Genomic DNA, 15,659 nt, shown 5'->3' with positions numbered 1-15,659 from the left:
AATGATGCTTTGGGTGAATTTCGAGCAGAGCCGGTGGATGCTGTTATCCCTCACCTCCCCGTATAATGAGGCGTATGTTCGTGTGCACAGTGGAGGGCTGGTGACCCTTGTGCTTTCTTGAGCACAATGATGAATGGGACTGTTAAGAGTGGAGGAGTGAGACTTCACAGAGAATCTCTTAACCATCATGCACACACACTTTACACTTAGCTCTTGGATGAATCTGTACGAGCGGATCTTCATTTCTCTCTCTCTGCCTTGGAGGCACATTTAAAAGCCAATCCATTATTTCTCCACCAATTTATTCCCCATATTGTCTTCTCCTGGGTATAAGAGGAGCATTTTTCATTGGAGATGCCATCTTGATACATGAGTTTTCTTGTTAATGCTAAAACAATGGCATTTTTCCATGCATCCTGTTTGGTAAAATGGAAGAAAACATCTCTAATGCATCTGTTTTTTAATGTTCGAAGCTTTGCATACATGAAATTTGCACAATTGTCATTTAAATCATTGAACCACAGAATCAAAATGATTTATTGCCAAGTAGGTTCACACATATGAGGAATCTGACTTGGGGTTTCAGTCCAAAAATAATGGTAACAGCAACATGTAGAATAAAAGTGTTGACAGATGTAGCTATCAAGCCTAACAAGATATACCATCTGAAGACAAGCAGACAAGACAGACATTGCGGTGCCATTGGGGTTAATTTGAGATTCATGATTTTATCCTGACAGTTTTGGTTGAGTTGAGATTCAAAGTGCGAAAACAAATCTCTTTACATGCACTAGAAGATGTACATTACACCTGCTGAGTGGAAAGAATGAATCTGTAAGTCACAAAGACAGTGTGTTTAGCTGACCAAGTACTGAGAATGTTTAGATTATTTTCTTTTTTTTTTTTTTTTTTTTTAATATATATTTTTTATTTAATTTTAGAAACACACGTACAAACATAAGAACATAAAGAACATTTCCCTCACAAACATCAAGGTACTAGGATGAAATATAGACATGTACAAACATGCAGATAGCATACAACATAGGCGCAGAAGGCATTGTGCAGAATAGTAACTCAAGGGGCATCACATACATTGATCAGGTAGTGGCGAGCTAAAGGTGGATGTGCTCAGATATTTCAGTCCATGCTAGTCCATATAGACCCCTCCGCAGAACCTGGGCCCCATCCTCGCCAATATAGTCCAGAAAAGGCTTCCACATATTGAAGAACTTAAATGGATTGTCTTTCAGCCAGAAGCTTATTGCTTCAAGAGGGACAAGTTCTATAATGTTCCTGATCCAAAGTGAGGTAGATGGGACAGTGTCCAATATCCAGTGGAGAAGAATACATCTCCTGGCACCAAACAACAACACCTGAAGCAGCTTCAATGAGGGAGGGGTTAGATTCACTGCAGTAAGCTGAACACCCAAAATACAGGAGATAGGTTTTAGGGATAGTTTCTTCTTGAAAATAATGTCAATTTCTTTACAGACACGACACCAGAAGTCAGTTACAAGGTGACAGTCGAAAATACAATGAAAATATGAGCCTTCATTAATTTGACATTTGTTACAGTATTTTGAAAGCAAATGATTAAACTTGTTACGTCTCACTGGGGTAATTTGAAGCCGATGTATGATTCTGAATTGTAATTCCCTGGCTTTATTTGTCGATAGGCAACCTGAGGAGCTCTGCCAAACCCCACTCCACTCGTCATCAGAAATAGTAGCTCCAAAATCAGCCTCCCAGAGGGCTTTCGCACGAGCAGTGTAGATAGTGCTCGGGATTAACAGGGCCCTATAGAACTTAGTAATGAGTTTCTCAGAGTCGGAATTTTTCAATATATCCTCAATTGTTGAGAGGGAGAAACCATTAGGGTATAATTTAATGACAGAGGTGACAAAGCTGCGCACTTGCAAATATCTAAAAAATTGATTCTGCTGAAGATTATATTTCTCCTTAAGCTGATCAAATGACATCATGAAGCCATTCACCACAAGATCACCTACAGTCTTAATACCCCTAGTGGCCCAGAGGGAAAAAGAGTGATCCTCTAAACCAGGAGGGAAATCAGGGTTTGAGTGAATAGGAGTAAGGAGAGAGAGGAAACCCTCTTGATTTTCAAATTTCCTTGCCAGTCTCCAGATTTTAAGGGTGTTTTGTAGAATTAAGTTTTTTTTAACATTAAGGCTAACCCATTTCTTAGAAATATGTAAGAGATTACAGAGAGGAACAGGGGTCACTGGGTGAGCCTCCAATAATAGCCAGGTTGAGTCTGGGTCCTCTTTGAACCAATGCCAAAGATAAATGCACAAACATGCAACTTGGTAGCGTTTAATGTCTGGAACCCCAAGACCCCCCTCCTCCAGAGGTCGTTGCAAAACTGCAAGTTTTAATCTGGCCCGCTTATTTTTCCAAAGAAAAGATGAAAGAGAACTGTTAAGAACAGAGAGTGATTTGCGTGTTAAGAGAGCAGGGATCATTTGGAACGGGTACAGCAAACGTGGAAGTATAGTCATCTTAAACAGATTTACTCTACCCAGAAGGGAGAGAGGCAGGGCTGTCCATCGAGCAAGGTCTTCTTTAATCTTGCGAATCAGGGGTACAAAATTTGCTTTGTAAAGGCCATAAATTGATGGGGTAATTTTTATGCCTAGATAGACAAATCCAGATGGGGACCAGCGAAAAGGGGCAGAGCAAGTGGGAGACCAGGGCAGGTCAGGGGTCAAGGGCATCGCCTCAGATTTAGAATAATTAATTTTATAGCCTGAAAATTGACTAAAGTCACTAATTATTTCCACTACCCTAGCTATAGAAGTCTCTGGGCTACTGAGGAACAACAAGACATCATCACAATACAAGGAGATTTTATGGTTTACAGGACCGACCTCTATACCTGCCACTAAACGGTCATTCCTAATGGCCTCCGCTAGGGGCTCAATAGCAAGGGCAAAAAGCAGTGGTGAGACAGGGCAGCCCTGTCTGCACCCACGCCTCACAGTGAAAGCAGGAGACTTCAGACCATTTGTGATGACTGAAGCTTGCGGGGCAGCATAAAGAAGAGATATCCACTTAATAAAACTATCACCTAAGTTGAATTTAGAAAGGGCCTCCAGTAAATAAGGCCATTCAATCCTATCAAAGGCCTTCTCTGCATCCAGAGAAATCACAAGAGATTTGACCTTTGACCCTGAACTGTGCTGTATAAGATTCAACAGTCTCCTCATATTGTTGCTACTATTGCGACCCGATATAAAACCAGTCTGGTCCACAGAGATGATATCAGGAAGGACACCTTCAAGTCTCCTGGCTAGTATTTTGGCAAGTAATTTCCGGTCTATGTCCAGCAGAGAGATTGGTCTGTAGGAGGTACAGTCATCTGCAGGCTTTCCTTTCTTAAGAATTAGAGAGATGTTAGCATCCATCATAGTGTGGGGAAGAGCCCCGGAGCTAAAGGAATATGACAACATGTTAAGCAGAGGGCCAGTCAGCAAGTCACAGAAAGCTTTATAAAATTCTGGGGTCAGGCCGTCTGGCCCAGGAGCCTTGTTGTTTTTTAAAGTGCCGATAGCCTCTTTGAGTTCCTCACTTGTAATAGGCCTGTTTAAAAACTCTCTTTGTACATCTGAAATTTGGGGGAGATTAACAGCTGAAAGAAAATCATGTGCTAGAGAGTCAGAGTGGCAGTTCGTCTCAGAGCTGTACAAATTTTTGTAAAACTCTACAAATGAATTGTTAATGTCTTTGTTGTTATAGATCATTTTACCACTTGTATGTTTTATAGCAGAGATAGCCTGGGGGGTGGGTTTAGCCTTCACCAAGTTCGCTAAGTATTTATTTGGCTTATTCCCAAATTCATACATCCTATGTTTAGCGAATAGAAGGGACTTCTGAGCCTCCTTAGATAAAAGAATGTCCAGGGCTGCAGTGGTAGCATCAATTTGTAGTCTTAAATCCACTGATGGGTTAGCATTAAAGTCTGCCTGGAGTTCACTTAACTTTTGTTCGAGGTTCTGCTGCTCAGCTCTCTGCTTTTTCTTAAGATTGGCAGAGAAAGAAATTGTAAATCCACGAATGACTGCTTTGGCAGTCTCCCACAGAAGGTTAGGGGAAATGTCAGGAGTATTGTTCTCTGTAATAAAGTAATTGAACTGTTCTGTAAAATATTGTTTAAAGTCCGGATTCTTAATAAGATGATTTGGGAATCGCCACTGCGTCCTAGGGCGTTGTACTCTGCTGGACAAGACCAGAAACACCGGGGCGTGATCACTAATGAGAATGTTACCAATGGAGCAAGAAAGCACCGTCTGAAGGCCATATTCAGAGATGAAAAAATAGTCTATTCTGGAGGATGACTTGTGTACTTTAGAATAAAATGTATATGACTTATCATTGGGATGAAGAGTTCTCCACACATCAATATAATGTATGTCCCTGCAGCAGCCAAGTAGAGATTGGGCTTGCCCTGTATTAGACTGTATTGACCTATTAGATTTATCTAAACGTGGATTCAAACAGCAGTTAAAATCTCCAGCTATCACAGAGGATTCAACTATCCACTTTGAGAAAATAGAAAACACTTTAGTGTAAAAATCTGGGGCACGAATAGGCGGAGCATATACGTTTAAATAGGAGACAGGCTCTCCGTATAGAGTCCCTTTAGTCATAATATATCTGCCTAGTGTGTCAGCTTCAACCTCCACTTCTGTTAAAGGTAAGGACTTGTGAACTAGGATAGCTACTCCCCTGCTTTTAGAAGTGAAGGAGGAATAAAAGACCTGGCCCACCCAATCTCTCCTCAGTTTGGAGTGTTCGCTGTCATTTAAATGAGTCTCCTGAATCAATGCCAACTCTACTTTCTCTTTTTTTAAGAAGTTAAGTATTTTCTTGCGTTTCACTGGGTCCTGGATCCCATGGACGTTCCAAGAGCACATTCTAATTGTTGTATTATCAGCCATTACTCCATTCAGTATATGTTATAGATCTGCCTGATTCCCTTGTCAACATGCTAGTGTTCAGTACAACCCTTCTGACCGAGACAAAAAACAAAAATACAAATACAAATACATACCTCTGAAGTGTGGGGAAAAACAAAACCCAAGAACACCCCCCTCCCGCTCCCCAAATGCCCCCCAAACGGGGCATCTAGAAAAATATGCATTAAGCATCCTACTTGACCTAAACCAGTGCTCCACTTAAAGTAAAATAGATATACAAACGTCACTATACATATAGATGCACATACATGCATATACATACACACATATACTTATGCATATACATACACACCTGCACATTATGCATAGAACATAACAACATATACTTAGCTGGGGTGTTATATGAACTCACCACTCAGTTCTTGAGTATAGATAACCAAGACGGAAAGACATTAGAACTAGTCCAAAAAGGCCCGAAGCCGAACCGACGGTCTGTCCGCGCTGCTGCTATGTGAGAAAAGCCCAGTGAGATGAGGGGAGGTCGTTTTCATGCTTCATTTTCGTTGGTACCGGGTGCTTCACCTGCTTGGAGTGCCGGGGCTATGGTATCCACATAGAATTTCTCTGCATCCTCCGGTGTATTAAAACTGTACCTCCTGCCATTGAACGTGATCCGCAGCCGAGCCGGGAACAGGAGACCGTATCGGATGTTTGCAGCCCGGAGTTTTTGCTTAATGTTGTTGAAAGAAGCTCTCCGCGAAGCGACCTCGGTTGTGAAGTCCGGGAAGATATGTACAGGGTGTCCTCGGAACGAGAGTGGGCCCTTCTCCCTGGCCAGCTGAAGGATGCGCTGCTTCATTCTGAAGTGATGAACCCGAACTATCACCGGTCTCGGAGACGCATTTGGGCCGGAGGTTGGCCGAGATGCGAGGCGGTGAGCCCGGTCCAACAGCTCCGGGCCATCTCCGACATTCACACCCAATGTCACGGCAAAGAAGTCAGTCATAAAATCCGTAATTCGTGGCCCCTCTAAATTCTCTGGGACACCCAGTATGCGCAGGTTCTGGCTCCTGCTCCGTGACTCAAGGTCCTCCGTCTTGGCTGTCAGCAACTTGTTGCATTTCTCCAGTGCCTCACATTTAGCCTCTAGAGCGGTTAGCCTGTCGTCACATTCTTGGAGCGAAGTTTCAACCGCAACCATACGTGAGGAAAATGAGTCGACAGTAGACTGTAAAGTGTCCAAAGACGAGCGAGTTTCAGCTCGGAAAGATTCGATAAGCTCAATTACCGCCGAGATGGAGCCGCCATCCTCAACGCCGCCAGCGTCGCTGAATCTAGCTGGCGACGCGGGGTTAGCCCTCTCGCTAACTTGTCGAGTAGTAGGGCCCAAAGTGCCCCGAGCTGAGCGCTCTTGGCGAGAGTTTCCTTTCCCAGACATAATGTGTTGTGTCTCGAATTGTCTGGAGATTAACTAAAGCCAGCTAAGCAAGTAAAGTTGACGTTTTTACAGTAATTAATGGATAAATGTGCTGGAGCTGGTAAAGACGTGACTACCTCGTCGCCATGTTGCCACGCCTCGATCAGATTATTTTCTTTTGACAATGTTCTTCTACAGCTGCTCAGACCAGTTTTTTTTTTTTTTTTAGAGAATGGGGCTCTTTTTTTATCGGAGAAAAACACATATTTCGAAGAGGCAGCCAAAGAGCAAAAGTGAAACTGGAACTTTTCGGCTCCGGCCCAGAAGCAAGAAAACTTTGCTGAAAACCTCATAGAAATTTACAACTATACTTAAAAGTAGAAACCCAACCTTGGAACACAGACATTTTTCTGGGACTTATACTGTGGTAGTTTTCTGGAGAAATCATCAAATATTCTTCTTTCAGTATCCGAGTTTTATCTGATCTTTAAAGACACTATTTCACGTCAGCATTCGATTGAAACAGTGACAAACTTTGCTTGTACAAATAAATCAGTGCATTCAGATGACCCCCTCAAGCCTTTATGGTTCGAGATGTCACCTAAACGCATCTTGGTGTGGTGTTACATTTGACTGAAATGAGCCTGTCAACGCCATCTGCTGCTCCAAAATACAGTGTGAAGGCAGCTCTTCTCCTTCCAAATGAATGCCTTTCAGTCCTGCAGGCTTCTAAGTTGATGAATGCACAGCGAGCTGCTGAAAATAGCCGCCGAAATGATTTAACGTCCACCCAGAACACTGCAAGAACCACCAAAATCCAAACAATATCACCATGCAACAAGCGGCACACACAGTGACGTTACTGTGTGTACACTCGACCGCATTTAAAACAAGCTGCTCCGCTGTGTCCTCCCCAGAGGGAAAAAAGAAAGTCATGCTCTTTTCAAACGCAGATAAATTTTCAAGACCTTTTTAAATTTTTACATTCCCCATTGTCTAGTGTTAACAGAAATAATTTAAAGCCACATTCTTTCTGGTTCACCTTTAAATGCATGCTGTGTGGCGCAGATTTTTACTGTATATTCCCTGTAGGAGGTGAAGCCGGAGCCAAGAGCAAAATGTTCCCGGTGTGAGCATTTAACTCTGAATGCAGAGAGTTGCTACAGAGATGCTGCACTATTTATGGGGAGAGAGTGAAGAAAATGTAATGGGGGTGAGAGACGAGGCATTCCTACATCTGTGCTGCAGGAGTGTAGACTCAAATGTTAGGATTTAAAGGGGGGAGTCTGTAGTAAACAGGCTTATTCCCCCACAATATGTAATATTTTTCATTGGTATAAGTAGATTTTAAAAAAGCCATGCTCTTTTAAAATGTAGATGTGTGATCAGTGATTTATAAAATGGTGCCCATCAGTTTGTGTCGATGTTTACAAGTAAATATAGTGAAAGTAGTAAATGATGGGCCAAGCTAAAGGAGTGATAAGTTCAAAAATAAGGGTCACTTACTGTGTTTAGGACTGAGTTTTTCCTTCACAGTTTTGCATGCAACATTCAGAGCCACGTGATGTTTCTGAACACAACAAAAACACAGCAAAACACCAGTAGACACTCACACTGAGCTAAAATGAAACAAGTGCACATAAATTATGAAAATAGCATAAATAAAATACTCTGTATTTAAACTCACAGTTTCTGGAACACCACCTGGCCACTTCAAACTACACTTTTGCTTTTATAGTGCAGTGTTGAAGGTACTCTCAGTCTGTTTATATGCATGGGAAGGTTTCAAAGGGAGGGACTCACATGCACAAACTTGTGCACACAGTTCTACCAGCTACTAAAACATGGAACAGAGAAGCTCATATTACAGAAACAGAGAGGGACTTCAGACTCTTCTAAGGGCCCCCATTTCTCCACTAGTAGTTGTTTGCTGCTGTATTATTGCTGCATAAGTGTTCAAAATCTTCCATTTTGCACCTTAAAGAAAGAGTTGAGGTAAAATTACATTAAAGATCAAATCAAAGTTGGTGTAAATCAGTGGTTCCATTTGTTTTCTGTCACACCACCACATAGTGTAAACTGACTGTACTTTTATCAAGTGGTAGCAGCATTTACAAAGCAGGGACTTTGTCCAGAACTGGAACCTTTTGAGGACTTGAGGTTAGACAATCTTTAATCATGGACAATCTTAATATAATGATGAAGCCATTCCAGCAGCTACTGTCTTGTTTTCTTGTCAGCAATAAACTGAGGTTATGGACAATTATGAACTGTTTTCAAATTATAGTGTTGCATTTATAGAATACAATGTGTTACATTAGGGGATTTCTAATAGAAAGCAGTTCCAGGGACGCAACTTTTTATGTCTGAATTTTGAAGGGGTTTGGAGAAATTTTATAGACACAATGAATTGACAGAGAGTAGATACAGTATACAGTATATGCGCCTGTTCTCCCTCCAGAACTTATGTCCCCACTTTGGGACTCACTGATACCATGTGACATATATGTTATCTGATCATTAACTCGTTAAACGGTTGGCCTCAGAGACCTTAGGACAACATCAGTATCGAACACGTTGACACTACCTAGTAACGCTGTTCTCACAACTTAATGTAACCCCTTGAGCACAGGGCATTTGGTGTACATAACTTCTTAATACTTAAAGGCAAATTCAAAAGCTCATTTCGACAGCAGCTAAAATGTCTACATATAGGGTTGTGAATTCTACAAGAGGTGCACGTTCTTTTGGACTCTTGTGAAGACCCAAAGCATAATCCCATTAGAGGGCAGAAATTATCCAAACAGCAAAACATTTAACTAACAGTAGTGGACTAAAACAAACTTTAATTAGTATTTTTAGCAGATTTTCCCAGAATGTGCAACATTTGAATGACAACCTGCAGCTGACACAAGATACTACCTGATGCTATAACTCTGAAGTTTGAGGTTAATTTAGGGCTTTGTAAAAACAAAGAAAGCAACGGTTTAACTATCAAATGGTACAGACTGCAAGTATTTATGGTCATATCAAATTTATCTGATCATTGTGTGTTTCACACCTGTATTTTGGCTTGAAACAAAATGATGTTACCTCAGACTTTGCCTGGCAGGTAGCTCATTCACTGGAGATTTTTTTTAATGAGACCTTACATGATCACAATATCTAAACCAACATAAGAAACTGTAATTTAGTGAGGAAAAACGATGCAAGCAATGCCTCTTATACTATATTAATAATCTGTAGTTACAAGCTTTTGCAAGTTTTTTTTTTTAAAATGAGCAACGGTAAAAAAAAGCCCTGCTTTTCATTGTCTGAAGTATGAGGAAAATTCAGGAAATACATGACAAGCTTTTGGGAAATCATACATGTTTCTCCCCGTATAGGAAATGTGTCTTGAAAACTGGATTATGAGGGGAAGCCGAAGCCCCTCTCTCCTCCTTTTACTACTGACGTTATCCCTCTTGACCTCTACAGTCTAATAACCAGACTGACTTTGCGTCCTTCAGCCCCTTATTGTAAACCTCTGCCTTGTAAAAAAGGCAGAGGTGATGATATCTCTTCTCTCTGCATGGAAACACACACTGTGCTGTCAGTTGGTAAGCAAACAATATTATGCAGTCAGCAATCTGACAGGAATGCGCCGAGCTCTTATGTCTTTTTCTTTTTTAATTTACATTTCCCTTCTGTGACGTTCCTCCTTGTGTCAGTTCTGTCGGACCAGCATGCTTTGCTCAAGGCAGCGGTGACATCATACGGGCGCGTTCACTAAGGGTGGCCCAAACCACAATGGCAAGCCCACCTTCAGGGTGGTCCACTGTGGCAGAGTGGGTTTTCTGTTCGAGGTTGCTCATAGCTTCAGACAGTGTCATATTTCTGTGTCTGTATTACACTGAAAGGTAACTGCAGCTGTAGTTATCATGGTGTTACCTCAGATAATGTGACTTTAGCACAGCTGCTCGGCCCTTCCAAACATTTTCTAACATTTGCTAGCACAGTTACTTAGAAATGCATCTGCAGAGGTGCACGAAAGCACACCCTGAAATATGAGAGTTAAGATAAGGTAAAACTTTATTAATCCTGATGGAACAGAATAGAATAAATGTCACTGTTAAGCTACAACGAAAAGCAGTTTAGCAGCTCCTTGAGTTCGCAGCGTACAACAGAAGAGCACAAAGTCATTATGCAAAACTAAATTAAAGAAAATAAACGGTGTAAGAATAAGATTGTACTGTTTATAATATAATAAAAGAGCAGGTTATGTACGTTCTTGTGCTAAATATTGCTCAGAAAAGACAAAAATGACATAAAATAAGCAAAATAGTACCTAAATAGTAGAAAGGCAATGAGATAAAAACATGCTACATTCCTGAAGTAAAACATATTAGCTGAAATAAGACAGTAAAAAGTAATGCTGACAATGATACCATGAGGTAATAGGTAATATCACAGATGGTAATGAAATATTGCACCGGATGAATGTGGTGAACATGAAATATTGTACATTACAATGACAATGTTGTACATAACAATGAAATACTACATGTGAGAGTGAAATATTGCAGCTGAGAAATGAAAATATGAGATACTGCACATTGTAGTTTGTAAATGAAGTGAAATGCTAGACATGGTTTGGAAACTATCGATATAAAGCCATTGAGAAAAGTAATACTGGAAATTATATTCATATTATTGTTTGTATTGAAGTCCTTACAGTGACATAATGTCACACATGAAGATGAAATGTTGTACGTTTCATTAACGATGTTACACATGAAAGTGAAATATTACATGGCTGTGTCCGAAATCGCATACTAACGTACTACTCATACTAAATGTGACGTCAAAATAAGTATGTAGTGCGTTCACATTAGACAGTATGAAAAGATTGAGTACTGATGTATACTATTTCTGGAAAAATTTTAAGTATGCGCGGTGACCACACTAGTCATACTCAACCGCCCCATAATGCTTTGCGAGCTATCCACCGAAATTGAAGCCTCCGCGGGATATGTGGCCGGACCGCGGCGATTTTTATTTTATTTTATGTGGTTAAGTAGTCATCCTAATCACCCCACAGATTTGAGAAATAGGAGTTTTCTGACCAACGTTTTAAATTTGTCAGACGCCTCACAACGTGCTACTGAATGCTTGCAGCTATTTGCAGCAGCTCGCTTTGCATACAGAACAAGTAGCAGCTACCTCCAGTAGCCTGCAGCTACAACTGAAACGATTCACATAATCTGGCTAATAACTGCATGAGGAGTGCCGGCTTGAAATTGCCACATTAATTATGTGACTGTTTGTTAGCGTAAAATCGATCTGAAGCCGGCATTCAGCTGAGATATTTGATAGCCGTACTTCCGGAGTTTGTCGTCGGAGGTTTGAAATGCATTATGGGAAACGTAGAAGTATACTACAGTGTGAACAGTCGGCATTCTAATCATACTTACATACTATAGTACGTAGTATACAGTATATACTCATTGAGAATGTAGTACGTGAGTATGCGATTTCGGACACAGCCCATGATACGGAAGCGAGTATTGCACAAACTATTGAGAAGAGGACTAACACTATTGTTCAGTGTGTGTTTAATGTTTTAGCCGTCAGCTTGCTGTGGAAGCAGCTCATTCAATGAACTTTGTCTGCGCTCCATAAGAGGCTGTTGTGCTGTGGTTTCTTCTCCCACCCAGAAGAACTAAATCTGGGATGAAGCAGCAGCAGCAGGTCTCGCTCACCTCCATGAGGAATCCCAGACATTTGACAGAGTCTGGAGAAAAGAGGCGGCTGGGTGAAGTCAACAAGAATGTATTCAGGACAGAGTTTATCCCCAAGTGCCCTCTGTGGATGTGTCAATAACTTTAAGTAGCTTCTTTACTTCTATTCCAGGGAATACAGGATATATTGAAGAACAATGTGTAGAAACAAGGAAGTGCTAAAATCTGATCATGGCCAGAACTTAATTGTGTCTGTTCAGTTTTTTAGGAAACAGACTTTTGATAGATTTTTTTATGTTAGGTTTAGAGAGAATTACAGATTTGTTAAAGAAACAATTAGTTGGTTGAGCTGCCCAGCAAATTCAACTGTGTATAAGTGCTTCGTTCCACATTGGTCTTGGTTATCAGCCTAATATCAGCTGTATAAATGCCCGCTGGCTCTTGATGGTTTCATGGCTTGTTAAAATGGTGCAGAAAAGGGCGATCCGTCGGTCGAGCGGTTAAGACACAAACCACATGGGTGCCTTCAAGCGGCAGCCCAGACCTTCCTTACATGTCATTCCCTTTTTTCTTTCCTCACGTATTATGTCTCTTCCCTACTCTTTTGCTCCTGTTAAAGGTGAAAACGCATTAAACTAAACCGTGCAATGGCTGGAAGCACTCTTGCTTTGATATGATAATGACTTTCTTCCTTTATTATAATTTGTTGGTGAAGTTCATTTAGTTTTTACTCCTCTCCAGGCTCCTTTGCAGTCTGGTTCATAAGAGCTCCTGAATCTGTTCTTTAGCTTCGTTTTCACCTCTGTATGCAGCGCAATGAGCCTGGCTCCTTAAGCAACACACACCCTAACGTTTTACTAAGGCAACACTATGGAAAAGCAGCATTAGCCACATGGGACCACAAAGAGGCTCTTTGTGTACCGGTGTGTTTTACACTCACAGCATTCAGAGAGGACCAGACAACACAGCAGTCACACTAACATTTACCCTTCACTCTCTCTGCACTGCCCTTGTTGTTGCCCAGGCAAGCACAGAAAGGAGCCTTTATATACGTCCAAGTGTGTGTGTGTGTGTGCAGGTCTGGCTGACCCCTCCGTGAGTTGCTCAAAAATCACCTCCACTGCCCTTTTCTTCAAGAACACCACCATTAATATTATCCTCAGGTTGCAACAGCTAACTGCTTCTCAGAAAAACACGAGTGTTGCGAAGAAAAGAGGATTATGGTGCCGGTTTGTAGAGAGAATGAGACAGAGAGGGCTGTGTTGTGTAAAACTGCTTTGAGGTGAGTAACATGTCAGTCGGAAATGAATTTCCAGAAGAGTTTCAGTGTTTGAGAGGATCGTTGGGGGCGAATCTTTGTTTCATAGCAACGCTGCTCTTCTTGTTACCTGAAGCTGAATGTGTACAGTTAAGTTTTTCCTCACGATGTAAGAGGGAAAAAAAGATTTGCAACCTCAAATCTATGCTTATAATCTAACTTCTCAGGTGGAAGTCCTGGAAACTCATGTTCTGTGAGCCTAACACCCCTCTAGATAAAGGTTGTCTCTTCAGATGCCAATGATTCCCCAGCATCTGCGTGAATGAGGAAAATGTCTAATTGGGATTTTTCTGACAGATGTTGCAATTTGATTGCCTTTTTTAAACTTCAGTGTTTACTGTGCAACAGATTTGTGGAGCTTTACCACATGAGAAACCATTAAAAACGTGATCGTCACACAAGGAGGACAACATGAATAGACGATTTTTGTTAAATTCAGTGAATGTGTTTTTGTGCTCTGCTAGCTGTCTAAAAAAACATCCAATTTTCATACATTGTCAATGGGAAACAAACAACTGGCTCGAATTTATGCAACACTTTTCCTGCGATTCAGCAGCAGGAGACATTCATGCTTAAGCAAAGGAGAGTACTATGAATTTGGCTTAACTTTTTTTTAAACATCACTCCCCCTTATTTTTTTGCAGGGCATAGTACAGCGGCAGGTTGCAGATTACGTTTAAAGCTTGTTTTATGTTTGCCGCGTCCGTGAAGTCCATGCGGCTCCGTGCTGACAAATTCCGTCATTTTGTCAGCCACACACCTCCAAATTTTTGTAACTACACAGACGGAGACACGTGAAAACTGGCAGAAGACCAGGAGCTCCTAGCAGCAGAAGTTCAGAAAATAAAGGCATTTATACGATTCATCACACTGAGATCACCATGACAACCGGGTGATGAACAATTCATCGTGTGAAATTAAAACTAACTTGTAAAATGCCATGTTGTAAGTGGTGTAAACAATGACAAACTTCTTCTACTCTAGTTTAGTACTGGTGTGTTTGCGATACACTGCCCCCTGCAGTTTGAGAGCAGATGCCACATAGAGTATAAAGTCACACACGGTCTCTCAAACAGATTTCCAAGCGTCTCATTTCCGCTCAGCTCGTTTGTGCAGAAAGCATAACCCAGCCTTAAGACGACCCCAAACAAGCTAGCCTTTGCTCTCCAAATCAATTGACGTCTGTGACCCTGCTGCTGATTCACTGGTTCTGCTTCCTTGGACCACTTTTGGCTCAGCCATATAGTCGTTACAGTTTGGTTCTTGTTAAAGTTGCTCCGATTCTGCCCATTTTTCCTGTCACATCAACCTCAAGAACTGACTCTTCACCTGCTGCCTTCTGTATGCCACTCATCATCATAATGTTTTTCACTTTATCTGGCTGTGGTTTTCATTTTGTCGCTGATCGGTCCTCCTTCATAGCAACACTTGAGCATTTGCAGTGCTGAGATGGTTTCTCAAAGCTAAGAACAAAGGGACACCGGCTGCTGCACAGGTGTGTTTACAGCCAATGTGTGGTTATTTTTTCCTGAATTTATTTCCATACATTTGAATACTGGGCTGTTTATGCAGTAGAGTGCTGGTGTCACACTCGTAGCTCCTACTCTGTGTTGGTAGTTCCCTAAACTATTGTTTCAGCCCATTGTCCTCTTTTTTACTGTAATGTGCCAATGGCATCAACCGAAACTAAACGGCACAGTGCACACCGATTGTCTTTTGAGGCGTTTTTCTGTGACAGCTGAACATTTGTGTGATTTAAGCAGTGCCTCCTGTTCTTTCTATTGTTCTCCTCCACGCCACTCCTTTTCTTCAGGGCTTCGTATGTTTGTGAACAGCATAAATTCAGACTTTACTGTGGGTTGGATGGCATTAGCATTGTGCTCTGGGTCACCGTGACATTATTTCTCACTATTTTCGGAATTTTTACAACCCAAATAGTGGATTCACTGAGCGAATAATCCACAGATTCATGCATAATGAAAACAATCATATGGTGCAGCCGTAAATAGAGGGGTTAAAAATAATGTTCAACACACTGAGCTGTGACATCGTAGGGCTGCTTATTCATGGATTTTCTACTCCAGATACAGTTTGATGATTAAATTACATACTTAAATACCACTTTTAGCTTTTACTTTTCATTGTGGTATCACTGCGTCTTCTCCAGTAAAGTATCTGATTGTTCTCTGCAAAAAATACCAAAATTATTGTGCATTATGAGCCGAGAGCTTTACTTGAAATTGATCGAATATAAATTTTAACAT

General features: G+C 41.2%; 1 protein-coding gene across 1 annotated transcript in view; it reads left to right on the top strand.

The window, feature by feature from the left end:
* The window catches only part of plxnb1b (plexin b1b), a 143,328-nt gene that overhangs the window by 46,213 nt on the left and 81,456 nt on the right, over positions 1-15,659 (top strand). The window lies entirely within an intron of this gene.

This window comes from Acanthochromis polyacanthus, chromosome 5 (assembly GCF_021347895.1).
Source record: "Acanthochromis polyacanthus isolate Apoly-LR-REF ecotype Palm Island chromosome 5, KAUST_Apoly_ChrSc, whole genome shotgun sequence".
Lineage (NCBI taxonomy): Eukaryota > Metazoa > Chordata > Actinopteri > Pomacentridae > Acanthochromis > Acanthochromis polyacanthus.
This window is presented reverse-complemented; position numbering and strand designations above follow the sequence as displayed.